At 41.2% G+C, this 27422-nt stretch overlaps 1 protein-coding gene and 1 long non-coding RNA gene across 3 annotated transcripts in view; one reads left to right on the top strand and one right to left on the bottom strand.

Annotated features, from left to right (window-relative positions):
- Npas3 (neuronal PAS domain protein 3) overlaps window positions 1–27422 on the bottom strand; it is an 852204-nt gene that overhangs the window by 659303 nt on the left and 165479 nt on the right.
- Window positions 1894–10051, top strand: LOC132655227 (uncharacterized). Of its 2 annotated transcripts, none has more exons than XR_009592959.1 (5): window positions 1894–1999; window positions 4909–5006; window positions 5829–5966; window positions 7418–7481; window positions 9890–10051. It is a non-coding gene; the product is annotated as an uncharacterized LOC132655227 (long non-coding RNA). The 2 variants fall into 2 exon arrangements; XR_009592958.1 differs by having other exon boundaries at window positions 9528–10051.

Genomic DNA, 27422 nt, shown 5'->3' with positions numbered 1-27422 from the left:
CATTTCTTTAAGTGTTTCTCTGCCATTTGATATCCCTCTACAGAGAATTCTCTGTTTAGCTCTGTTCCCCATTTTTTAATTGGATTACTTGATTTGTTGCTTTTCAAATTTTTAGTTCTTTATATATACTGGATATTAGCCCTCTGTCAGACAGAGGGTTGGTGAAGATTCTTTCCCAATTGGTAGGCAGTTGTTTTGTTTTGAGGATGGTGTCCCTTGATTTACAGAAGCTTTTCAGTTTCATAAGGTTCCATTTATTGATTGTTGCACTTAGAGCCTGTGCTGTTGGTGTTCTGTTCAGGAAGTTGTCTTCTGTGACAATGAGTTCTAGGGTCTTTCCCACTTTTTCTTCTAACTGATTTAGAGTATCTGGTTTTATGTTGAGGTCTTTGATGCACTTGGACTTTAGTTTTGTGCAAGGTTTTTAAGTATGGATCTATTTTCATTTTTCTACATGTAGACATCCAGTTAGACCAGCACCATTTGTTGAAGATGCTATCATTTCTCCATTGTATGGTTTTGGCATTTTTGTCAAAGATCAGGTGTCCATAAGTGTGTGGGTTTATTTCTGGGTTCTCTGTTCAGTTCCATTGATCCAAGATTTGGCTTCCATATTCCCATACCATGCAGTTTTATAACTGTTGCACAATAGTACAGCATAAGATCAGGGATGGAGAAACCTCCAGAAGATCTTTTATTGTAGAAGATTATTTTAGCAATTCTGGGTTTCCTGTTATTCCATATGAAGTTGAGAATTTTTCTTTCCAGGTCTGTAAAGAATTGTGTTGGTAATTTGATGGCAATTGCATTGAATCTGTAGATTGCTTTTGATAAGATGGCCATTTTTACTATGTTAATCCTACCAAGCCATGAGCATGGGAGATCTTTCCATCTTCTGATATCTTCTTCTAATTCTTTCTTCAGAGACTTGAAATTTTTTTCATACAAGTCTTTGACTTCCTTGGTTAGGGTTACTCCAAGGTACTTTATGTCTTTTGTGGCTATTGTGAAGGGTGTTGTTTCCTCAATTTCTTCCTCTGCCCTTTTGTCTTTTGTACTGTTTTTTTTTTTGTGTGTGTGTGTGTGTGTGTGTGTGTGTGTGTGTGTGTGTGTTAATTTTGTATCCGGCCACTTTGCTGAAAATGTTTATCAGCTGTAGGAGTTCCCTGGTAGAATTTTTGGGATCAGTCAGGTGTACTATCATATCATCTGCAAATAGTGATACTTTGACTTCTTTCTTTCCAATTTGTATCCCCTTGATCTCCTTCAACTGTCTTATTTCTCTAGCAAGGACTTCCAGAACTATGTTGAAGAGATACAGAGAGAGTGGGCAGCCTTGCCTTGTCCCTGATTTCAGTGGGATTGCTTTAAGTTTCTCTCTGTTTAGTTTGATGTTGGCTATAGGCTTGCTGTATATTGCCTTTACTATGTTTAGATATGTGCCTTGTATCCCTGACCTCTCCAATACTTTAAACATGAATGGATGTTGGATTTTGTCAAATGCTTTTTCAGCATCTAAGGAGATTATCATGTGTTTTTTTTTTCTTTCAGTTTGTTAAAACGGTGGTTCACATTGATGGATTTCTGTATACTGAACCACCCCTGCATACCTGGGATGAAGTCTACTTGGTCATTGTGGATGATATCTTTGATGTGTTCTTGTATTCAGTTTGCAAGTATTTTGTTGAGTATTTTTGCATCAATGTTCATAAGGGAGATTGGCTTGAAATTATCTTTCTTTGTTGGATCTTTGTGAGGTTTAGGTACCAATGTGACTGTGGCTTCATAGAATGAGTTTGGTAGTTTTCCTTTCATTTCTATTTTGTGGAATAGTTTGAAGAGAATTGGAACTAGCTCTTCTTTGAAAGTGGTAGAATTCTGCACTGAAACCATCTCATCCTGGGCTTTTTTTTGGATGGGAGACTTTTGATGACCATTTCTACTTCCTTAGGGGATATAGGACTATTTAATTGATTTACCTGGTCTTGATTCAGCTTTGGTAAGTGGAATCGATCAAGGAAACTGCCCATTTCATTTAGATTTTCAAATTTTGTGGCATATAGACTTTTGAAGTAAGTCCTAATGATTGTTTGGATTTCCTCAGTGTCTGTAGTTATGTCCCCCTTTTTATTTCTGATTTTGTTAATTTGGATGGTGCCTCTCTGCCTTTTAGTTAGCTTGGCTAAGGGTTTGTCTATCTTGTTGATTTTCTCAAAGAACCAGCTCTTGGTTTCATTTATTCTTTGAATTGTTTTATTTGTTTCTAATTGATTGATTTCAGCCCTGAGTTCGATTATTTCCAGCCATCTACTTCTCTTTGATGTTTCTGCTTCTGTTTTTTTCTAGAGTTTTTAGGTGAGCCATTAATTCACTGGCATGAGAGGTTTTGAATTTCTTCTTTTAGGCACTTAGTGCTATGAACTTTCCTCTTAGCACTGCTTTCATTCTGTCCTATAAGTTTGGGTATGTTGTGCCTTCATTTTCATTGAATTCTAGGAATACTTTGATTTCTTTCTTTATTTCTTCCCTGACCCAACTGTCATTGAGTAGGAAGTTGTTTAGTTTCCATGTGTGTGTAGGCTTTTTGTTATTTCTGTTGTCGTTGAGATCCAGTTTTAGTCCATGGTGGTCAGATAGGATACATGGGATTATTTCATTCTTTTTGTATCTGTTGAGACTTGTTTTGTGACCAACTATATGGTCTATTTTGTAGAAGGTTCCATGAGGTGCTGAGAAGAAGGTAAATTCTTTTGTGTTTGGGTGAAAGGTTCTGTAGACATCTGTTAGGTCCATTTGATTCATGACCTCTGTTAGAGTCATTGTTTCTTTGTTTAACTTCTGGTTTGTTGACCTGTCCTTTGTTGAGAGTGGGGTGTTGAAGTCTCCCACTATTAATGTGTGAGGATCTATATGTGGTTTCAGTTTTATTAATGTTTCTTTTACAAATGTGGGTGCTCTTGTGTTTGGGGTATATATGTTCAGAATTGTAGTGTCTTCTTGTTGGATTTTTCCTTGGATGAGTATGAAATGACCTTCCCCATCTCTTTTGATTAATTTTGTTTGAAAGTCTATTTTATTAGATATTAGAATGGTTACTCCTGCTTGCTTCTTGGGTCCCTTTGCTTGGAAAACCATCTTCCAGCCCTTTACTCTCAGGTAATGTCTATCTTTGTGACTTAGGTGTGTTTCTTGTATGCAACAGATTGTTGGGTCTTGTTTATGCATCCATTCTGTTAGTCTGTGTCTTTTTATTGGAGAGTTGAGTCCATTGATGTTAACGGCCATCTAACCAGAGGCTGTTAGATGCTTTGATTTTGCTGTTGGTTATGGTAATGTGTTTGTATGTTTGGCTACTTTTGGTTTTGCTGTAGTGAGGTTATTTGTTTTCTGTGTTTTTCTGAATGTAGTTAGCTTTCCTGGGTTCTATTTTTCCTTCTAGTATCTTCTGTAATGCTGGATTTGTAGGTAGGTATTGTTTTAATTTGTTTTTGTCATTGAATATCTTGTTTTCTCCATCTATGATGACTCAGAGTTTTGCTAGATATATTAGCCTGGGCTGACATCTGTGTTCTCTTAGGGTCTGCATTATATCAGTGCAGGCTCTTCTTGCTTTCATAGTCTCTGTTGAGAAATCAGGTGTGATTCTGATGGGTTTGCCATTATATGTTATTTAGCCTTTTTCACTTGCAGCTTTCAGTATTTTTTTCTTAGTTCTGTATACTTACTGTTTCGATTATTATGTGGCAGGAGGATTTTCTTTTCTGGTCTAATTTATTAGGTGTTCTGTAGGCCTCTTGTAATCTTATAGGACTCTCCTTTAAGTTGGGGAAATTTTCTTCTATGATTTTGTTGAGGATATTTTCTGGGCCTTGGAGCAGGGAATCTTCTTTTTCCTCTATTCCTATTATTCTTAGGTTTTGTCTTTTCATACTGTCTTGGATTTCTTGGATGATCTATGTCAGTAATTTTTTGGATTTAAGATTTTCTTTGACCGATACATCGATTTCTTCCATTGTATCTTCTACACCTGAGATTCTTTCTTCCATCTCTCGTAGTCTGTTGGTTATGCTTACCTCTGTAGTTCCTGCTTTCTTCCCTAAATTCTTCCTCTCCATGCTTTCCTCCATTTGTGTTTTCTTTAATTTTTCCAATTCTATCTTCAGATCTTGAGTTGTTTTGTTTATTTCCTTCACTTATCTGATTGTATCTTCCTGTTTTTCTTTTAGTTCCTCCAACTCTTTTATTTCTTTTATTTATTTCAGTGTTTTAATTATTTTTTTCCCTGAAGGCCACAAACTGTTTGGCTGCATCTTCCTGTATTTCTTCACGGATGGCCATAATCTGCTTGTCTTTAACTTCCTCCATTTCTTTATGGATAGCCATGGTCTGTTTGATTTTATCTTCCTCTAATTCTTTATATATTTTATTTGTTTCCTCTATTATCCTGTTCATCAGCATAGATGTAAGGTCATCTTCTTGAATTTCTATTATGCTGGGGTGTCCAGGGCTGCTTGCCCCTGGATGGCTGGGTTCTGGAGATGCCATATTGCTCTGTCTTTTGTTGGTTGAGCTTTTACCCTGACCTCTACCCATTGGGCTGTTTTAGGTGTTGGCTGTTAGTTTCTGGTGCTTCCTGGAATCCTGAGGTAGGGACAATCCCCTTGGCATAAAGATGAATTTTCCTGAAGGAGGCCTTCTCTGCTTTTTGGGTATGGTCACTGTATGGCCAGTGTTTCTCAGGAATTGCCACTGCTCACCTCAGTCATATAGACCCGAGTAGTAGCTGTGGTCTTGGTTAGTCAGGGGGGCTCTCCTCTCACTTGTAGAAGTCCTCAAGACAGCTGCCCTGCTGCTGGGTTTCTCGTTCTGAATTTAATGAGCTGCTGCTGTTGTTACACTGTTTTCCAGGTACAGCCCTCTTGAAGAACCTGCTGATTCCCTAGCTGTGGGGTTTTCTCCCAACAGGAAAACTCAGTCTGGTACTCTGGGGCACACAGTTCTGTCTGGTAGGTGAGAGGAGCACCCAGCAAGTCTCTGGACCAGAGGCTGAGTGCTCTGCTTTGGGCCGGGAGATTGTGCGCCCAAGTTTGACATGGTGGCTGGGGCCGCCGCTCTGGTCTGGAGGCTGTGCACTCCTCTCTAGGCTGGCAACTGAGGGCTCCACTCTGGTCTGGAGGCTGTGCACTCCTCTCTAGGCTGGCAACTGAGGGCTCCACTCTGGTCTGGAGGCTGTGCACTCCTCTCTAGGCTGGCAACTGAGGGCTCCACTCTGGTCTGGAGGCTGGGCACCTCATTCTGGGCAGGAAGCTGTGTGTCCCTGTCTGGGATGGCGGCTGGGGGCGTTGCCCCTGTCCAGAGGCTCTGCACTCTGATCTGGGCTGGCAGTGTGTGTCCCCTTCTGGGCCAGGGGCTGTGCACACATCTCTGGGCTGGCAACTAAGGGCTCTGCTCTGGGTTGGAGGCTTGGTGCCTCACTCTGGGCTAGAAGCTGTCCTCCCACCACCCCCCCCCGGTCTGAGATGGTAGCTGGTGTCGTCGATCTGGGCCCGAGGCTGTGCACCCCGGTCTGGGCTGGCAGCTGTGCGCCCAGCTTTGGGCCAGAGACTGTGTACTCCGCTCTGGGCCAGTATTTGAGGTCTCTGCTCTGGTCTGGAGGCTGAGCGCCTCACTCTGGGCCAGAGGCTGTGTGTCCCGGTCCTGGGTGGGGGCGCAGCAGGAGGCTGTGTGCGCCCATCTCGGGTGGCGGGTGCGCCCGCGGTCCCCAGGAACCTTTACTAGGTATTGACTGGGTGACCTGAGGTCGGCCCCAATTAATTTCCACACTGTAGGCTTTCCTCTCACCTGGCAACCACAAACGCTGGTGTTTTGAGTCCCTGAGTTCAGTCTCCTGGTTGCTGTGCCAACACTGCTGTCCTGCTCCTCAGACACGGTGTCCTCCCGGCGCCGCCATCTTGTCACACCTCCAGGTAACTTTACACACATGAGCATGTTGATTTTAATTAGAAGTACGTATGGTGTGATCAGTAGATCCTTGCTTCACCTGCCCCTTTCCATAGCCACCATTTAATCCCCTTGAATTTTGAAATGATGGGAAAATTAATAGAAAATGGCACTTATACATAGATGCAAAGATTTATTTTTGTCTCATTGAACAGAAAACACAAGTGAATCACAATTGGCTGCATATGCCACACCTGGATCTAGTTTCTTCCCATTAAAAGTTTATCAAATGAAGCACTCTTTCAACTGCACCCCCTAACCCCAAAGATGAACAAAAACAACTTTATGCTTAGATTTTATGTATATCTTCTCTTGCCTGTATTCAAGAAGTAATTGTGTGAATACTGTTTTGATGTTCATAGAGTTGAATAAAAATGGAATTAGTCTTCCTCATAATGTCCAAAGCCTGGAAATATGACTAACTCAAGAGAAAATGAATGGTATATGTCCAGCGGTCAATGAGATGGACAAGAAATTCCACCAGCTCTGATCTTTTGAAAAGCAGCAGACCCCATATTAAAATCTCTTCTGTGCCTACCCAATAATTGTGTTTAGAGGCTCATGCCTCCCTCTTTTCTGACTATGAAGAAATAGAAAACCCTGGCTAGCACACAGTAGACTTCCATACTTAGAGCTGGTTTCATATATTTTGGCTAGTGATGAAGCGCCAGTGTAGTGGAAGATTTGGTTTCTATAAGAACTCAGTTATGTTATGTAACAGGCTTCTGTTTTAACCCCATGTGTGGGATGTGCTGTAGTTTATCCACAGCTGATAATAGCCTCCTGGGGCTCAGAGAGGGCTGCGGTCTTTGCCAATGGAGTTAGTGGAATTCTAAGGACTCTGAGAGAGTAGAAATACCAGGGCCCAGGGAGAAAAAGAGGCGACTGAGGAGGAAGAAGGCTGATTGTCCTACTGTGTTTGCTGTTTGCTGTTGCTAGACTGCTAGATATCCTGAAGACTGAGACTGGTATTTTCCCAAAGAACCTGATGAACCTAGCCAGCCAGAACTAAGTCTAAAGAGGTCTATGTCCCTGTCCCTTCTAACCTTCTTTCTCTTTTACCTAATAAAATAGTGTTAAAAAAAATAGCACCTACCCAACAGGGAAGCCTCCACAGAGAAGCAATTTATCAACAGTCTATTGCATTTAGAACACTAAAACACTTTAGTTACGTTGACTCAAAGCACAGAATAAAATTGGGAGTCACACTGAAAATCCTTGCCAAAGGTAGCTGCAAACTGCATTTTTATGTTGTCCAGAAACGGCTCTATTAAGACATCATTGCTATGCAAATTTAAATTAACTATTAAATATGTTAAGTCCTAGGTTAGTTATTTTGTAATATGAATGAAGTTTTTCATTAATGTTATAATTTCTCACTAATCTCGTTAATAGCTAAAGCTTCCTTATTATTTAGCTTCTTCAGGTCTGTGGATTATCGTACGGTTATCCTGTATTATATGGCTAATATCCGCTTATAAGTGAGTATATTCCATGTCTTTCTAGTTCTGGGCTACCTCACTCAGAATGACAATGACCTTTTCTAGTTCCATCCATTTGCCTGCAAATTACATGATTTCCTTTTTTTTTTTTTTTTAATAGATCAGTAGTAGCCATTGTGTAAATGTACCATAATTTCTCTATCCATTCTTTGGTTGAGGAACATCTAGGCTGTTTTCAGATTCTGGCTATTAGGAAGGATGCTTACCTTTCATTCAGAAGGAAAATATAATAGACACCAGAAGTAAGGGAACAGTATGGGAGCCTATCATAAATGTCCTCTGAAAGGCTCTACCCAGGAGGATATGGAAGCAGATGGTGAGACTCACAGCCAAATTTTGGGCTGAGTGCAGGTAGTAGGAAAGAGTTGGGGGAATAGAAGGACCCAGAGTGCACAGGAGCTCCATAAGGAGACCAACAGAGTCAACAAATCTGGGCCCTTGGGGAGCTGCAAAGACCGATGCACCAACCAAGGACCGTGCATGGCAGAACCTAGATGCCCTGCTCAGATGTAGCCAATAGGTAGCTCAGTCTGCATGTGGGTCTCCAAGTAATGGATTTTGTTGCCCACTCTTTGATCACTTTCCCCTGGTGGGGGACCATTGCCAGGGCACAGAGGAGGAAGATGCAGGCAGTCCTAATGAACTTGATAGGATGAGGGCAGATGGTAGGGGGAAGGCTCCCCCTTTCTGAGGATAGTGGGGAAGAGGGAGGAAGGGGGCTACAATCAGGATGTAAAGTAAATAAACTGTTAAAAATTTTAAATTTAAAAAAGATTAACTGGTCAAAAATATAGCTAAAGGTTCAATAGCAAAAATTGGTTGATGTACATATGAAGCTATTTTACTCACATATAATATACTGGGTCTGAAATTTGTACTTCACTTAAACTAGCACCAATCACAATGTCTTTTTAAAATCTAACAGATACATAAATACTCATGTGTCAGTTTGCTTGCTTAAAAACTAGTAATCTGAGCTGGTGGAGACTCTAGCAAAGCCTTTTCCGTGGTAAGCTTGTATGATTCTGTAGAACTCCTTGGACGGTACCAGAGGGTCTGTCAGCCACATTGCAACCTCAAATATCTAAGATGCCTTGATTGAGATTTTCATGCCAATAGTCCAACCATTCACTCTTCGTCAGTGAAAACATTCATTTTACTGCTTGATGTCTTCAAGCTAATTCAATTATGTTTCTTATTTCCGCTTGTGTTTTATATATAAAGTGCTCCTTTAACATCTATATCGTGGAATTTTCTCTTGGGTTCTTCTAGCAAATGACTCTTCCTAAGAGTGTATAATTTACACTTGATTACACTGAACTCAAATTATTTCATAAATTTTAAAGAGAACAGAATAAGCTAAGAAGCTTTGGCATATTCATCCATCTTCAGGCAACATCCCTGAAGAAAAATAAGGTGTGTGTGTGTGTGGAATGCAGTCTGTAGACTTCAGACTGACTCTTAGGGAGCAAATTATAGCAAAATCTTAGAAACTAGATGGAAAAAAAAAAACTGGCTTCTTTAACGGGGCAAGCAAGCTGATGTTTGCGCATTGTTCCGGCCAACATTTTAGCAGGTATACAACATACACTACCCCAAATGCCAAGGGCAGGGCAGCTGTGTTTGCGGGAGCAATGGTTGCTAAGACAGAAGCCTAGCATGCCCCTGCATGTTCAGAAGCAAAAAAGCTTGTGAGCACCAGCAGAAGCAAACCACAGAGCACTGATATGAAGTAAGGTTGATTCAGGCACCAATCTCCAATCCTGGGTCTGTAAGTGACTCGTTATTATATGGCAGTGGCTCAGTCACCACTGCTAGGTTTCAGTTTCCTTGTTTGTAAAATGAATACCCTGACACATATCATTAAAGGAATTGATGGGATTTTCACTTGTGTTATTGTGTGTTAGTCATACATGTTAGGAAGCTCCTTGGAGCCCTCATGGTTGCCTCCATTATCATTGTATTAACAATTTTACAGGCATGTCATCTCCATATGGTTTTATGCCTGTGTGTCATTTTTTTCAGAGCCAAAGAACTTTCCTTTTAAAAGATGCTTACTGCAAACAAATGGCCAAAGCTCTAAATCCACTTACAAAATACCTGCTTTTGCACTGCCTTTTCTTCATGAGACATGGCACAGTCTGTCCAGCAGGAAATCTGTTCAGAACATTACAATAACATCAGGCCCGTTTCCCCGGAAGAGGGGCCCACTTCCACTGGACGTCTAGGCTGATGATGGATGGACTTGTAATTTTTCTGCCAATGTGTCACCAGTAGCTGCATTGGGTTATGCTCATTTATTTCAAAATGACTTAACCCTAACCTACTCTAATATTAATGTTTTATTAAGTTTCTTTGGCTCTTTTCTTTCCTTTTTCCTTCTTCAGAAATCCAAGAGTCCAGAATATTTCTCAGTTGTGGTTTTTCTCCATTCAAACAACTTAGAATACTATGCTTGAATCAACAACCAAAATCACACTTGCTTCCTGTAGTCAGAAACTCCAAGAGCCACTAAGAACTTTCAACTGGTGTTTATAGAAGATGCTGGCTTTTATAATAACAACACCAATAAAATATTTTTAGCTTTTAGCAAAATGCAACGAATGTGTGTATGATTTTTTAAAAATCGTTACTATTACTTAAACATAGCTCTGTAACTGACATCTGTATGCAGCAGGTTCCAAAATTCACAAGAGCCAAGAAGAAACACATTTCAATATTGCAGAAAGAAATCTACTCAGAACTCACCAGCTGCTGCCAGTATCAGCTCTTGGTTTGCTGAGACCAACAGAGGGAAGCCAGAGTTCACGCTGGCAGTAAGCTTGCCTCACTTTTGCCTGTCTCTGGAACATCAGGACTTCAGGTGCTTAGGAAAGGCTGTTAGGCCACACAGGTAACTATGTAGAATACCTGTCTAGCAATCGCATGACTAAAAGCCAGACTCTGAACTGTCACATCAAGAAGGGATGCAGGAGGGGCAAGTGTCATGACAGTTTTCAGGTGACATTTATAAATCTTACTAAATGTAACTTAATGTGCAAAGGAAGGGCCATCAAAGGACAAAAGCTGCCATCAATCTGGCAGCCAATAACCCAGGACCAAAAGCTCCATAAGGGACACCCAGCGTTTTGACAGGGAGACAGGACACTGCTGTGGACAGAAGTGTTGAATGGCGTTCCCAGCTGCATTTGGACTCTGCAGGTTGGACACACCTACCGGGCATACGCAAACATGCTGCAGTTTAAAGCTGCTCTAGAGCTCAGAGCTTAGAGCTACCCATGGTAACCCCTCTTTGATCATCATACCATAAAAAAGTAGTCTTTTAGTGCATTCACCTAGAGAGTTCTAATCAGCCAGACACGACATTATCCTTATCCAGATCTCACAGAGCGTTGGGTAGGGGAGTGACTGATTGCATCACCACCTCAGCTGAACAGCAACAGGCTAATTTCTGGTCAGGGTGACACTCCCTGGACTGTCTTCCCACGTACTGACTCCCTACATATGACACAACCTATTCCCACTTAAAAGCCTCTTCAGCACAGATCCTGAGGGGCGGAGAGTACTGCCCAGTGGTAAAGTGTCTGCCTGGATTGATGAGGCCCTGGGCCATACCTCAGCAAAGAACAAAAACAACAAAACACAGTTCCCAGGAACTGGTTAAAGTAGACTCCATCTTCAAATCAAACTTAAAACAAGCAGGCCCCTATGTGCTATTATTTTAACTAAATAAAAAATTTCAGCATCCTTTAAAAAACATTTACACAAAATATTTGCCTGTAACACTGTGCTTTTCAAGTGTTATTTTGATGTAAAATTGAAGGTTTAAGAATGGAAATTCCCTCAAGCGCTCTGAAATGATGGTGCGGCTGACAGTGTCAAAAGTCATGCTGAGATCAAGGCAAATGAGAACGGAGGCAGAGCAAGTGCATTCATAAAGAGGTCGTTTAAAACCTCTTTGCTGTGATACAAACTAAAACATGACCAGAATCTCATCAAGGCGAGAGTGGGAGAAAAAAGTTCAAGTGTCCATCCTCAACCAGAAGAAAAAGCCACCAGCCAAAATTCTGAAAAATTTGGTGCCCAAGGACAAATGCATTTGTATGAGTTGGAGCATAATTTACATTTTATGAACACAAAACTGTAACTCCACATAACCAATGGATTTCCAAAAGAAGGGGTTCTCCTCATCTCCACCCCGAAGCCAGCTGCCCTGGGTGTCAGGCTGTCCCAAGCAAGCTCTTGTGATTTTCATTTGTTATCATGCCCGCACTGTTCTACACTCAGCCCTGTAGCCACTGCTCAATAACGGGCCAAATGTGCCACACCTCTCAACCTCAGTCCAGGGAATGTCCCTGGGTTCTCTTGCGTTTTAAAGTGAGATGGAGCTTCTGTGGCATCCCTTGCCTTGCACTTTTTCCTCAGTTTCCTAAACAGAAACCTCTGAGGGATAGCCATGCAGTGTGGAAACCACATTCTTGCTAAAGCTTCTCTTCTCGTATCATTGTGCACTGTCTGACTGAAATGCACAACCCTCACCACCTTTCTATAAAGCATGAATAGCTTTACAATGGGCACAGTGTTATTTTACACTATTTACTGTTATTAGCGTGTTGCTAAAGGACTCTTTACCATTTATTATATTATTACTCACAGACTGGTGCTTAGACAGTCACCAGACCAGTTATCATAGGTGAAGTGCTAAGCTTGGTAGCTAGCTTGACCAACCCCTTTTTACACACTAGGTCCTATAAATAGAATAGTGCCAAATTCCAACAGGTCCTCAAAGGTGCACTATCACAAAGGAAAGACTGCTAATCTCCCTGGAAGCAAGCATTTCTCTGTGTTTCACTTATAATGTCGGCCCTAAGTCCTTTCATAGCTGTCTTGTTTGTCTTTGGAAACATTTCTGCCTGTTTATGTGTATATGTGAATGTATATATCTCCACTACTACAGATTCCTATTCCCGGTGCTATACACAATACATGCATATGATAAAGATACTAGAGGATACTTCTGTGTTGCTATTTTATTATTTAATTATTTCATCATGGTGTCAGTAACAGAGGTGTAGGTATCCGATGTACTACACAGAATAGGTACTGAATACCTGAAGCTCTGCTTCATAAACTATCCACAGTCAATCTAGATTTTTTTTTTTAAATCAAACCTACTTTATTTAGGGTTCTTAAACACTTCAACCTCTCTTCCAACCCACCAACACCTGAGCAGGAGGGAAAGAAGGTTAGTGGAGACAGGGGCGGGGTGGAGTTCTCTTTGTCACTTCCTGCTGGGTAGGGTCATAGGATTCTTTTGGGGCAATGCAAGTATCAGTCATCAAAAAATCCAGTAAGTCCAGGTAACCAGCAAGTCAGCAAACAGCAAACACAGCAGCAGGAGGAACCAGCAGCAATCAGTCCTCCTCCAAGCAGCTGTGCCTTCTTCCTCTGGATATACCCCTCAAAGTCCTCAAGGCTTCAACTAATGCCATCTGGCAAAGACCATACTCTGCCTGAGACACTTAACAGGTGTGGACAAACTAAAACCCCCAACTTGGAATTATAACACAACATGTTTATATATCATAAACCAAAACGTCCACAACAATCCATCCCTTATTTACCCACTGAGGAAACAGCATTCCAACCTACGTGAGTGCAATATTATTGGTGTCTTCAAATGTCAGACTGGCTAAGAAACAGGATAAAATAGAGATTTCACTTGAGCTGTTGGACTTGTGCAATTTGGACTGACGCTTAACACCAAAGTTTTTACCTGGGAGACACTCCATAGGATCCACATGAGGGGAACAGGGAAATGAAGACACCCATGATAAAAATGCCCAGTGTAACAAATGTGAATTGTTTCCCTTTCTCCTTTTGCTCCTGAAGCCACTATCATCTGGCTTTTGACACCCAAGCTTTGGTGAAACTGCCCTCATTAAAGCTGTCAGGCATTTTGTCCCTTTCAGCCCTCTGAGGCAATAGAGTTTTATCACAAACTGCATTTTCCTTCGTGACCATGTTTCTCTGTCCTGAGGTTCCGGTCTCTACCACTTTACTGCTCTCTCAGTGGCTCCTTAGCCTGGCTTCCCTTTGCGGCACATATGGTTCTGGAATTTTCTGTGTTCTCATCTTCCCCTGCACCTGGTCGCATGACAGGTTCTCCCACCAACTTTCCATTCCCCTTGCTGTCCTTTCCCATCCCCCAGACCCAAACTTCGAGTCTCTTCTGGCAGGTCCACAGACCATATACTACAGCTCATCTGGACCCTCTGTCCTCCCACTGTCTTCAGCACCTTGAACTTACTTTTGGACTTGGAAGCCCAAGCTAGAAGGAAACCAGGTAGTCTTGTATCACCCAGGCACTGCCCTTTTCAAATGGCCACTCAGCCTGGGAACTGGTATTCCTTGGTCATCACCTGAACCTAGGCCTTCAGCCAAGGTTACCTGGACTGTCAGGGGCAGCTCTCTCAGCTTCCTACACTCTTTTGTTTCCCACCAATTGTCGACACATTCTTTGCAGCATAAGCCAAGAATCAAGGGTCTTCAAGTTCCCTCATGGTGCTTTCTTCCCGTGGTCACAGCCCCGTAGCCCAGTCCTCCCCAGTCTGCCTAAGCAGCCCTGTGTCTGGGCCCATGGGCTTCCTGAGGAGTCCACTCTCCACAAACCTTCCCCTGTTTCCTCTGTCAGATAAGAAGCAACTGAACCTGTAAGCTTCTGCTCAGACAGCATATCATTATGAAAGAAATCATAAAAACATTATGAAAGAAATCATAGGAACCCTGTTTAACCATGGTCTAATAGTTAGACCATGCAGAAACCAGAGGGACGGAGGGCGGTGGGTAGCTGGCAGCTCAGTTTCAGAGAACATACAGAGTATGAGGAGGTGTTACATAAACCAAGTGTTTAAAGGCTTATCAACAGACCTACATTAAGGCTAATACTGTGTTTATTTGGTCTAGAAGACAAAATAGCCTAATTACAAGTAGATGACCTAGTTACAATCTTCAGCATAAGAATATGATTACACAAGCACACAAGAGATTTAAAACTCATTTCCTTTAGGAAAATAGGGCCTTTTTTATTTTATTTTATTTTATTTATTTATCTATTTCTGTTTCTACTGTTAGCTCCCATAGAACCCAGCTCTAAAGCTGGTTTTTCATACACACTGGGATATAACAAGAGCAAGGAGGATTGGGGCTGGATCTTAGAGCTCTCTTAACAGGAGCATATAATGTCCCCACTACGGCTGCAAAGCCTCCGAACAGCCATGAGAATGGAATAAACACCTAGACTCCTAGGAAGAGATCCTCTCCTTTCTGAAACTGACCACTACATTCTACGAAGGGTAGAAACTCCCCTGAAACCTAGGCTTTCACTTGCCCTGCATGCTCCCTCTAAGAATTTCAGAAAGACACACAGGCTGAGTAAGGATGGACATGAGGAAGACTTACACCAGGGAGACTTGTTTCCCCATTTATCTTGTTTAAAATGAATAGCTGGAGTAGTCAGTAAGCCACAGACACATTTTAGAATTCATTCAGCCCCCACCACCACCACTCTTACATCTCCCAAGAAGCCAACTGGCCCTAACAGCAGCAGTCTTTGCTGGATCTTTGCTCTCCTTATTAGAAAGCCCCTTTCCCCCTGGCAGGGCTGCCTTGCCTAGCCTCAGGGGATGAAGATATGCTCAGTCTTGATGTGCCTTGATGTGCTGGGGAGGGTTGTTATGGGGAGGGGAAGGGGGCTCCCCTTTTCTGGGGGGAAACAGAGAGGGGAAGGACAAAGGAAGAGCATGAGGGGACTGGGAGGAAAGGAAGGAGGGGACACCCTTGGAATATTAAATAAATAAACTGAAATAAAACTTTAAAAAAGAAAGCCCCTTTTCCTCCTTATCATTTTGTACAACAGCTTAAGGATTCCAAAACAATGAGACAATAGAAGGCTGAAGTGCTGCCATGATGTGCAATTGCTTCCTAGTATGCTCAGATGCAGCAGAAGGTGGCATGGCTATTAGTGAGTTTGATCTTTAAGTTATGTGGTCACATATTTACATCAAGGGAAAGAAAGAACGCGGTCTGGGAGTTCACAGATTACTCCTCCGCCTTTACTTGTTTCTTCAGCATCTCTGTACTGGCAAACTCTCTGAGGCAGCGATGATGGCTGCATGACTATGAGCAGCTCTAAGCTACATGTGAGTCCGAGCCAGAGGAATATTAACTTACTGTAGCTGAAAAGAAATTTACTTCATGAAAAAATAAAACAAGCCTTCCCCTGGCAAAGTCTAAAAAATGAATTGGCCATTAAAGAAACTTCATAAAATGAATTATTCCATCTATTAATATCTTATCAGTTATAACTGCTAATATAAGAAAAATGTAACACAGAGACTGCTTAACATACAGTACTACTTATATGTCATGTGTGTGGGAAAATAACATCCTAAATTAAAAGTGACAAACGTGCATGTTATACATCACTAAGGAGCCATGCTGAAGGCAGATGGTGCTATCTGCTGCTTAGCTATGGAGTTGTGAAAATATATATATATATTGGTCCTAGCGCAAGGAAGTCTTATAAAATCCATTTTATCTTTAAAATACCTCTAAAACTTATGATTACGTATCCTCTTTTTGCCTAAATTAATCACTGATATATTTTATGTTATATAATATAACTAATATCTTTGCTGTTCAAGGACAATTTTTTCTTCCTCTGGCAATCATATGTATATACATACTCACTTCTAGGTGTGCAATTATGAATGTGCCTGCTATTTCTCACAATTTTCTAGTTACATAATATTGCCATACCTGTGATGCATTCTGGAAACATCACAATAGGGAGCAAGCACATAGATATAACCATTAGAGAGTAATTTGATTGGAAGATCAAAATATTAACAAGCTTGGTAAGTGACACAGCTTTCCTCAATAGCAGAAATTTCTTCTCAAGCTCATAAACCTATTAGCACCTTTAATGTCTCAGAGAATATAAAACTGATGCAGAAAATCTACTTATGGTTATATTCTGAACAGAAGCCTCCGAGAAAGGGATGAAAATGAAACTCTAATTCAGGCAATCACTGCAATGCTTTCTGGAAAAACTATCAAGTAACATTCACACTGTTGGGCTAAGATGTCCCTGAACATCAATTCCATAATGATTTCTCCATTTTGTGATTCCTACACTTACACCATTAGTTAGAAGAGAGATAAATTAATGTTATGGGGTTTTTGTTGAGTCTTTCATTGAATTCTGAAATAAGAAGTACTCTAAAGATGATTTGGTCCAATCAATGGAGCCTAGAGTTTTTGTAACTTTTAAATCACTTCTCAGAGACATTGAGCCAAGGGAACAGAGACTAGAAAACCTAGCCCTATTTCTTGTTCTGGGTAAATAACTGGAGAAAGTCCTGTGTAAAATTCCTATCACATCCTCCAACCAAGGACCATTCATGGAGATAACCTAGAACCCCTGCTCAGATGAAGCCCATAAATCTGCTCAGGCTCCAAGTGAGTTCCCTAGTAAGGGGAACAGGGACAGTCAGTGGCTGTCTGTCACTGGAACAGGAACTCAGTGGCTGGCTCTTTGATCACCTCCCCCTGTGGAGTGCATCCTTGCTAGGTCACAAGGAAGAAAATGCAGCCAGCCCTGATGGAACCTGATAGGTTAGGGTCAGACAGAAGGGGAGGAGGACCTCCCCTATCAGTGGACTGGGGAGGAGCATAGAGGAAGAAGAAGTAGGGGGATGGGTCTGGGATGAGATGAGGGAGGGGGCCACAGCCAGGATATGAATTTAATAAATTGTAATAAATTTTTTAAAAGAAGTGACAAAAATTCCTATTACAATTTGGATTCATTGGAATGAGGTTGAAAGTGACTTAAGAGGAGATCATAGGGCTGGACATGACTCTGAATGTAAGGATAGCTGTTGCTCAAGCAACCTAAGGTCAGATCCCAACCTGTAAAAAACCAGTCGAGGCATATGTGCCTATTAGCCCAGAGCCATGGGAAGTGGAAACTGCAGGATGATTGGAGCTTACTGGAAGCCAGCCTAGATGCAGGTTCAGGGAGAAGCCCCAACTCAAAGAAATAAGACAGTGTGATAAAGAAGGGCTCCCAACATCTTGCTATGTTTTCCTAACACACAGACGGGAGCATGCATTCACATAACATATACATCTACCATATACCCATAGACCATGAACATACACAACAAACAAGGGGAAGGGTATTGTCAGGATATGCAAAGCCATATGCAGGGCAATGGGTACTCATTTCACACATTAATGAAAATATATGAGAAAGTGTTTGTGACAATATTCCATATAAAATATAATAATGACAAATTATTCTAGTTGAGAAGAGTACACATCTAAAAGTAACACCAGAAACAAGAAGCGCATTGCTTCATGGATACATCTCTAAGAGTCTGTATCAATTTATTTATTTGTTGCAAGTACTTCCTGAGGATGCCATACATACTATCTGGGTACTAGTTCAGATTAGAAAAGGCGGTGATCAGAAACTAACTTACCATTCATTGAGTATGGAACACAATTAAACATTTGTAACATGCAAATATTAATCCTGCTTCCCCACTAGTCTAATAATGCTTCCTAATGGTGCTGCCTGCAGCCAGCCCCGTGCACACTGGAAACCAGTGGAGACTGTGGGTTTCTAAGTTATTGATTGGTTACATCAGTACACAGTACAAAAATAATTATTCAGCATGATTTTTTATTTAAAGTGTTTTTCTTCTCAAATAATCTAAATCATAATATATGTGCTTCATGTAATAAAATTATAATAATCATAATACATTATTTCATGTAACACTTAAAACAGCAAGGATCTAGTATAGAAGAAGTATAGAATATTTTCCTCGAATGGGGCTTAACCTGGGCTTTTAATTGAGAGGCTATAATTTTTCATACAGATGCTCCCCCCAATCTTTCTATACGCAGATGTGATGTACATTTTGCTTAAAGCTGCCTGGTGCTCTGTCCTATGTTTTTGGTATACTTTACTTCCATTCATTCTTCACTTATTTCAGAAGTTGTCTCAAACTTTCTACCAAAATAACCTGACAGTTTGAGGGAGGTTTTTCAGTTCACTAACTTTTATGGTTTTTTCTTTCCATCCTAATCACTCCAAAACTTTACTACTGACATTAAACCATGACAGTTATCTCTATTTTTTATGGAAGTGATAAAAAAAAAAGCCTTACCTCTCAATAGTGGGTAGTACTTGAATCTCTAAAAGTTAGTTCAGTCCAGTGCAAACTGTCCCTGGTCTGGGAAGAGGCGTGTATATATGACCACCTCAATAATGCCATGTAAAGATTCAACCTTCTTATGTGCTAATTTGAGAATCGCTGTCACAAAGAGAATGTTCTTAGTGGATTCAGAGTGTGCTGAAGGGAAGAAAGTGAGTCACGCTCTCAGTCCGAACCACTGGGCTACACATGTCCGTTTCCGAAAAGAACCAAGAACTAGAGACCAACAAAGTAAGAGCCCCAAAAAGTTTCTAGCTTCCACACTACTGGCCCTGTGGCCAGAAACAGCTAAATTTGTAAAGTACTACGCTCCAAAAATACACATGAATGTAAAGCATCTTCAGCTTTGTTTTAGCTGGCTCTTTCGGGACTTAGGAGTAACCTGAGGTCCTGAAGCTCACGGGGGCCCTCCAGGAGAGGAAGGCAGCCGCCACTCTGAAGAGATGGAATTTAGCTGCCTGTCCAGTGGCAACTGAGAGGCACTGGGCATGTGCTAAACAGAAGCTCCAGGAACAGAATTATTCCCATCTCCCAGGTGATCATTCATTTGCAAATGGATTTTAAACAATAAGCAAAAAAAAAAAAAAATCTGGAATCTATCCCTACCTTTAAATCACTATATATTTACTGCTCAGCACATTTATCGAAGACACAATTTTGATAGAGCATTAGTGCAAAATGCTTAAAAAACTGTAAGCATTTTTAATGAAACTTAACCTAAATCACCCATAAAGATTGATAAAATTATTGCATTCACACATTCAATATATCCAGACCACAACAGAGTCAAACACATGAGTAAAAATAATTTATGTGTAGACAAGGGTGTCACTTTGCAAAATCCTAACGAATGCTAAAATAGCAGCAGAATTTTAAGAAACCGAACCTTTAGTATACATTGTGGTTTCATTGATTTCATATCATAAGAAAAACAGCCTGTTTATATTCAAGACAAATTCTTAATTTAAGACTAAAATCAATTTAAGCACATTCAAAAAAAAAAAAAAAGAGAGAATCATTCACTAGATAACTGATTCTAGGACCAAAAATAAAATTAAATCAGAGCAAATGTTGATTTTGGTTAAATAAGAGACAGCATACTTAAAACAAGCGTAGGAAAATAAAATCTAAACTGTCATCACAGATCAACATGATGTTTGTAGGAGAATCATAAATACTCTGTCTAAAATGATGTCAAGCTTATTGCAAGTAAAGCGATAGTCTAACGGCCCAGTTTTCCCTGGGGGGGGGGAGGACGGCGCAGCAGCACTGGCATGGCCAGGTCCTATAAACTGGGTGACAGAGTGAAGGGTCCACATTCTATGAACTCCTGTGGTACATTTCGTGCATGTTTATAGTCACCCCAAATGTCACCGGTCTGAATCATTTAAATTGAATGCCTATGTCCATGTCAGCCACCATGAGGCTTTAGGTTTGGGAGTCTGGCACTTAAGAGCGGGTCCACTAGTGCTCCGTGACCTGCCTCGGCAGCAAGCCCAGGCCTTGTCACAGCCTCACACCTGCTCTTAGAAGAATCCACCACCATCTCCTTCCTACATCACTCCCACCTGAACCAACCGAGGCCGGTCCAGATTTTCCCACCCATTATTCACCTCCCTTCCAGCTTCTTGCTAACATGCACATCTAACAGAAATCATCTTGATATAATTAATGTCTATAGATCTGTCTCTTCAGCCTGTGTAGGTAAGCTGTGACACAGACCAGATTAACCTTGGGAATGGGAGTAGCCTCCTTTTTCATTTTTCCCCAAAGTAGCCTATTTAACAATGTGACATCAACTCCTGTCTGAAAGTATCTCATACTTTGCTATTTATTATTGCCTTTTCATTACTATCAATTGTAAAGACATAAGATAGCCAATACCAGAGACTTAGAAAAACATCATACTGAAAAAGGATCTGTTCTAATTTCATTGCTGTTGTTGTGAAGAAACATTAAGACCAAAAGGAACATAGGAAGAAGGGCTTATCTACTTGACACATAAGGTCACAGCTCATCACTGAAGGATATCAGAGCAGGAACTTGAAGCAGGAAGCAGAAACCATGGAGCACCAGGATATCAGAGCAGGAACTTGAAGCAGGAAGCAGGAAGCAGAAACCAGGGAGCACCACTACTCGTTGGCTTACTCTCAGACTCATGCTTAGCTAAATCTCTTATATCCTAGGGCCATTGCCCACTGGCTGCTGCCACCCACATTGGGCTAAACCCTCTGACTTTAATTAATAGTGAAGACAATCCCTCATAGACAATCCCACAGACCAGCCTGATAAAAACTCAGGTAAGAGTCTTTTCAGGTTTTCCTAGGCTCTGTCAAGTTGAAAGTGCTATCAGGACAACTTCTAAGAACATGTCAGCAGCACTGACATGTCGCCACTCAATGACTGCAATCTGAAACCTAGAAGGCTAAAGGACTCTTAAACCTTGCAGTTAACATCTGCGAATTACCACTGGTTCATGCATGGAGCTGAGGGCCCCTTTTCTTTTCCCAATTTACTGGCAACACCACCTGACCTTAAATACCTTTGTGTAGCATGCTGCTATTGGGATAACCTGAATGAATGTTCTCTTAAATAACTTTATCTTCCTTGATGTATTTCTTTGATAAATACAACCATATAAGTGAGCTAAGTAAAGCCTCATAATGTATAAGCAGCCCTTTGCTATTTGCTAAGATTTAAGGATTGGTGTTCACTTCTCTAACTTATAACTCTTAGTTGATACAGAAGCTCCACATACATTTTACATCCTTTTATTTTTTGAAGAATCTCTTCTTTATTTTAAGTTAAGCAATGACATATATATATCTTTAACCATCAAAATCTTACAGTTTATTCACAACTAAACAAATATAATGGTACTTATGTCTCCATACTAGCCAGATACAGTATGTATGGTACTGAGGTGGATGAACTAGACCCCCATCTAGTAAGATCAACTATGAACTACTATACCAACGGCCACGTTTCCTTAGCAACATACAATGGGAATTCTGAGTTTTTAGTTTCACATACCCATGGAGTGACAGAGAAGTGCTCTACTGTGATATGTGACATAATTTACTTCATTACTTAAGCAAACCCTGTCCAGTGTTTTACTGGGATTCAGAGTTCTATTTTAAAATTTTTAAATTTATTAAAATTTATTCACTTTGTATCGCAGCTATAGCCCCATCCCTCCTTCCCTGCTAATCCTGCCCTCCCTCCCTCTTCTCCTTCCATGCCCCTCCCCCAGTCCACTGATAGGGGAAGTCCTCCTCCCCTTCCATCTGACCCTAGCCTTTAAACATGTTGAGGTTATCTGCAGATGAACCAGATGTAAGATAACTGGTTTTATAGGCAGCTGTCTTTCCGTAATAAAAGAAAAAAAAATACTTACTAAGAACAATGTCTCCCCTCAGTCATTTATCAAACCTGAATTCTCTTTCTACCCCAAATTCTCAATATCACACACTACAAGAATTTTGTTGTGTTGTTACTTCATTTTTAACTGAATGAAAATGGAGGAGAAACCCTCCATGGTCTCCTTGACTCTTGATCTTCTAAATCTGCCTTCTGAAGATCAATTTCTCTCTCACCACAAACATTTCCTTCAGACTTAGGGGGGAACTAATATTTCACATATGACCTACTTCCTTCTAGTGCTCATAATTATTTGTTAATAAACTTAATTTCCTAGTTCATTAAATTAATTAATCCATTAATTAAACCCCTTCATCCATGAGACATTAAAGACTCACTAAGTATCCATGATGTGCTGAGACCAGGCTGGCACTGGGCATTCACAGGGGGACAGAAAGCGTGGCTCTCAAGAAAGATTTCCACGCAAAAATAAACATGTACGTTTGTTTCTTCACCCTCTAAGGGCTTCTTTCTTTCCTCTTCATCCTTCAGCACCTTCCTAAAGCCACGTGACACCATTCTGTTCCACGCGTGTGTTTTTATTTCCAAGGCTCTTTCCTGCCATGGGTCCAAAGGTCATTGTAAAGCTACTTCTTGTCTTCTGCAGCTCACCTTACCATGTCATGACGGCTCCACTTCTTCACCATGGTTAGCTATGTCTGATCTTGGTTGTTCCTCTAACAAAGCACTAAAAATGTGCTTAAAAGACAGTGTCTTGGAAAGAAAAGAAAGAAAGAAAGAAAGAAAGAAAGAAAGAAAGAAAGAAAGAAAGAAAGAAAGAAAGAAAGAAAGAAAGAGAAAGAGAGAGAAAGAGGTAGAAACAGAGAAACAGCGGGAGAGAGAGAGAGAAAGAAGACACAATGCTCTCTTGCTTTTATCTAAATCATCTGCCTGAAATACTAGCATCATATCAATTTTCTCCACTAGGCAGAACCTTCTCCAGACACCAGGGAGGAGAAAGTTTTCATTCTTGTTGAGGCTCCTGGAGCTTTTGGATTTTTATCCATTGCTGAAGTTCTTTAGTTCTTGTTTCTTAGGGATAGCACTCCGCAGTAAGCCTTTCCAATACTCTTTCTGACAGACCTTCAATACATATTCTAAATAAAACAACAACAACAAAACAAAACAAAAAAAAACCACCCTTTCCCTTTGTTTAAGGACAGTCCAGTCAGGACTTCTTAGGGTTGTTTTTTTTTTTTTTAACGGGTGCTTCTTTTTTAAAATTTTATTTATTTTTTATTAATCACAATTTAATCACTTTGTAGCCCAGCTGTAGGCTCCTCCCTTGGCCCCTCCCAATCCCACTTTCCCTCCCTCTTCTCCTCCATGCCCCTCCCCAAGTCCACTGGTAGGGGAGGTCCTCCTCCTCTTCCATCTGACCCTAGACTATCAGGTCTCATCAGGACTAGTACCTTTGTCTTCCTCTGTGGCCTGGTAAGGCTGCTCTCCTTTCAGGGGGAGATGATCAAAGAGCCTGAGTTCATGTCAGAGAGAGGCCTTGTTCCCATTACTAGAAAACCCACTTGGACAATGAGCTGCCATGGGCTACATCTGAGCAGGGATTCTAGGTTATTTCCATGCATGGTCCTTGGTTGGAGTATTAATCTCAGAAAAGACCCCTGTGCCTAGATTTTTTTTGGTTCTGCTGCTCTCTTTGTGGAGCTCCTGTCCCCTCCAGGTCTTTCTATCTTTCCCTTCTTTCATAAGATTCCCTGCACTGTGCCCAAAGTTTGGCCATGAGTCTCAGCATCTGCTTTGATACCCTGCTGGGTAGAGTCTTTCAGAGGCCCTCTGTGGTAGGCTCCTGTTCTATTCCCTATTTTCTCCCTCTTCTGATGTCCATCCCATTTGCCTTCCCGAATGAGGATTGATCATTTAATCCAGGGTCCTCCTTCTTGCATAGCTTCTTTAGGTGTACAGATTTTAGTATTTTTATCCTATATTATATATCTAATATCCACTTATAAGTGAATATATACCATGTGTGTCTTTGTTTCTGAGATACCTCATTCAGGACTATGTTTTCTAGATCCCACCATTTGCCTGCAAATTTCATGATTTCCTTGTTTTTAATCGCTGAGTAGTATTCCATTGTGTAAATGTACCACAATTTCTGTATCCATTCCTTCATTGAGGGATATCTGGGTTGTTTCCAGATGTTTCTGGCTATTACAAATAAAGCTGCTACAAGCATGGTTGAGCAGATGTCCTTGTTGTGTACTTGAGCATATTTTGGAACTATGCCTAGGAGTGATATAGCTGCTATTCCTAATTGTCTGAGAAAATGCCAGATTGATTTCCAAAGTGGTTGTACAAGGTTACATTCCCAAATCCATGTGGATCAAAGACCTCAACATAAAACCAGAGAAACAGGTGCTTCTTAAAAATAAAAATACACCTAAAATAAAATAAAATAAAAACATTGTCTTGTTTCCTTTAGCTTCTACATGACTAAAAACACAGACTTCATTCCAGTGATTTTACAATCAAGACCTCTGCAATAAAAATCATAGGGATCTTTTACGAAGTTCTTCAAGTCTCTCAATGATCAATGGCTCCTTAAGCTATTTCAGTCACTGTATTCCCCCCTCAGCCTTCCTCTCCCCTCCTTGCCCTTAGCTATCTTCAGCTTAAGAACTACACGTACTACAGGTATGGGGACCTACCAAACACTGTGGTAAAAGAAAGCCTTTTAGCAACTGCTGGCTGGAAGCTTGAACCCCTCTCTGAAGGTCAGACTGAGAACTACAGGCCCACACACCCCTTCAGTCACGTGACCAACATTGCTGTTAGTGCCACTCTTAGAATTAAACCTCTAAACCCATTTTAATGGATTTTTTAAAATGAAGATTAATGAAAAACAAATACATTTTCAATTAAGAATTAGAAATGTCACTGATTTCCATGGTGATGTTTCAACTCCGGCAGCACTAGTCTTAATTGTGTGATTCGAACTAAATTTCACTTAGTACTTCTCACAGCTCCCTCTTCTAGGGAAAAGCGGGTATCTTAGAATTCAAATTTCCCACTTCTGCTGAAGAAATATTGAAAATTTTCATTCTACACTCCATGGTGCAACCCAGAAACAACATCATGAATTCACACTGCAGCTCTAGGTGTGAGGCAAACAAGGTGGAAACACACAGTTCCCTGTGTGGTCCAGAAACATAAAGGCATTCCTTCACAGCCTGCTGCAGTTGCCATGGGGCCATTCAGACAAACAGAAAAAATCAGCGCTGGAAGCAAACTACCACCCTTCCTAGGGAAAAACAAACCAGCGTGCTGTATTTCTCACTGTATGGCTATTGATACATCAGTATGGCTACATCATTTGTGACTAGGAAAACCCAGGTTCCTAAGAGTTAAAACACGCTGTTGCACGGTATCCAGGGAGGCTTGCGTATTCTTTCAAATCCTAACCCTCCACCAACCAACCAAGAGATGACTCACAGATCTCCCACCTCTAATAAGACTGACACAATTTTCACATTAACTATCATCACATCCTGGGGGTCCATTTCTATTTCACCCCGGTTTTCTTGAGCATACCAGTTTCTCTCTGCTTCCTGCATTCAACAATAATAGCTCCAGTAGTTCCTCAGCGTCAACACTCTTTTCCCCTCGTATCCTACTTCGTATGTGCCCTTCTATTATACTCCTATTCCCAGACTATCTGACATAATTCTCTCCGAGGAGGAAACCACTGTTTTTTCTTTCAGAAAGTTGAAGGCAGGGAGAAGGCGACTGGTTTAGTCTGAAGCCCTCACAGATCAGCATTTGTGCTGCTGAAAGGGCGTCCCTTCTACATGAGGTGCTATCCCGGGTATTAGAACTCCACAGGTCACCAGGGACACGCAGTACCTTCAAGGAACAGTGGCATGGGGAGTCACACTTACAACCAAATGCATAAACACAAGGTCATGAGTGCTAACTAGGTGGGAGGCATGCAGAAAGCCCAGCTCACCCAAGCAGGCAACTACTTCTGTCTGATTACCAATAGGCAATAGACGCCTCAACCTAAAGACAGAGGAACCAGGTTTATAATCACGAACAAACTTAAGCCCGTGAAAGTGAAAGGACATTTCAGATGGGGAAATTTCACATTCCGGTGCAAATGCTGTGATAAAGGGTGTGTCTGGGCCAAGGTGAGTCACTTGGTCAGGGCACACGTGACAAATGAAAAAAAAAAAGAAAGAAAAAGAGAGATGTGGGCAAGAATAGCTGAGCATCATGAATGGCATAGGACTGAACTGATCTCTAGTTATAAAAAAATAATAATAATTTTGGCAGTAATTTGGCCAGGAGGAGGAGACAAGAAGACAAGGAGCCCCACTAAGTTTCTACGATGTTTAAAGTTCAGAAGAATGAAAGGAAGGCAGAGAGTCAGTTATGAGTGGGTCCTCAGAGTTTCTGGGTCACCCTCTCACAGCAATCTCCTGTGTGAAATTTACTTCTGCTTTTGAGACCCACAAGCTGGTTCCTCTTTAAAGTTACTGTGTGCAGCATGAGCCAGGGAGCCTGCTATGTGCAGGCTCCTAAGCTCTGTGTCTTGAGAAAGAGAAGAACTGAGATTTCACAACTTTTAACAAGCTCTCAAGTACAGTCAGTATTAATGGTCAGATCCACATTTTGAGTAGCAGTATCATATGAGTCACTAAGATTTCGGATTCCTTCCCCCTAGACATTGGGGCTTCTTTGTGTAAACTACCTGGGACCTCATCATCAGTTGGCCAGGTTGGGAGGATGGAGGTGTGTTTTTCCTTCACTGATGTTCAAGCATCTGCAGTGACTACCCAGGGTATCTGGTCATTTCTAACATGAGGCAAAAGCATTCAAGTTATAGACTGTTAACTGACAACTCAAACCTCTAATTCATTCCAGTATCTTATCAACATTCATTGTCAGAACTGTATGGCTATTTGGTAGAGAAATAAGAAATATCCAAAAGGTACGTATGCTAACGGGCTGCCTTTAATGTGTCGGAGGGTGGTACATGGTCTCAGTGTTAAATGACTTGGTCACTTCGAAGAATGCATGACATCACACAGACGGAAGACCTCCATTCAGCTTATCATTTCAAGGTTTCTGTGTTGACCCTATGACTAGAGAAATCTGTGTGGAGGACGTCTGTTAGAGTCCTCGGGAGCAGTCAACACCACAAGCCAAGAGAGTAATGTGGGAGGAAGATGTGAACAGAACAATGGATCTTGAT

The sequence above is a fragment of the Meriones unguiculatus genome, chromosome 7, assembly GCF_030254825.1.
Source record: "Meriones unguiculatus strain TT.TT164.6M chromosome 7, Bangor_MerUng_6.1, whole genome shotgun sequence".
NCBI lineage: Eukaryota > Metazoa > Chordata > Mammalia > Rodentia > Muridae > Meriones > Meriones unguiculatus.
Note: the sequence above shows the minus strand (reverse complement) of the source record. Positions and strands in the feature narration are given on the sequence as shown.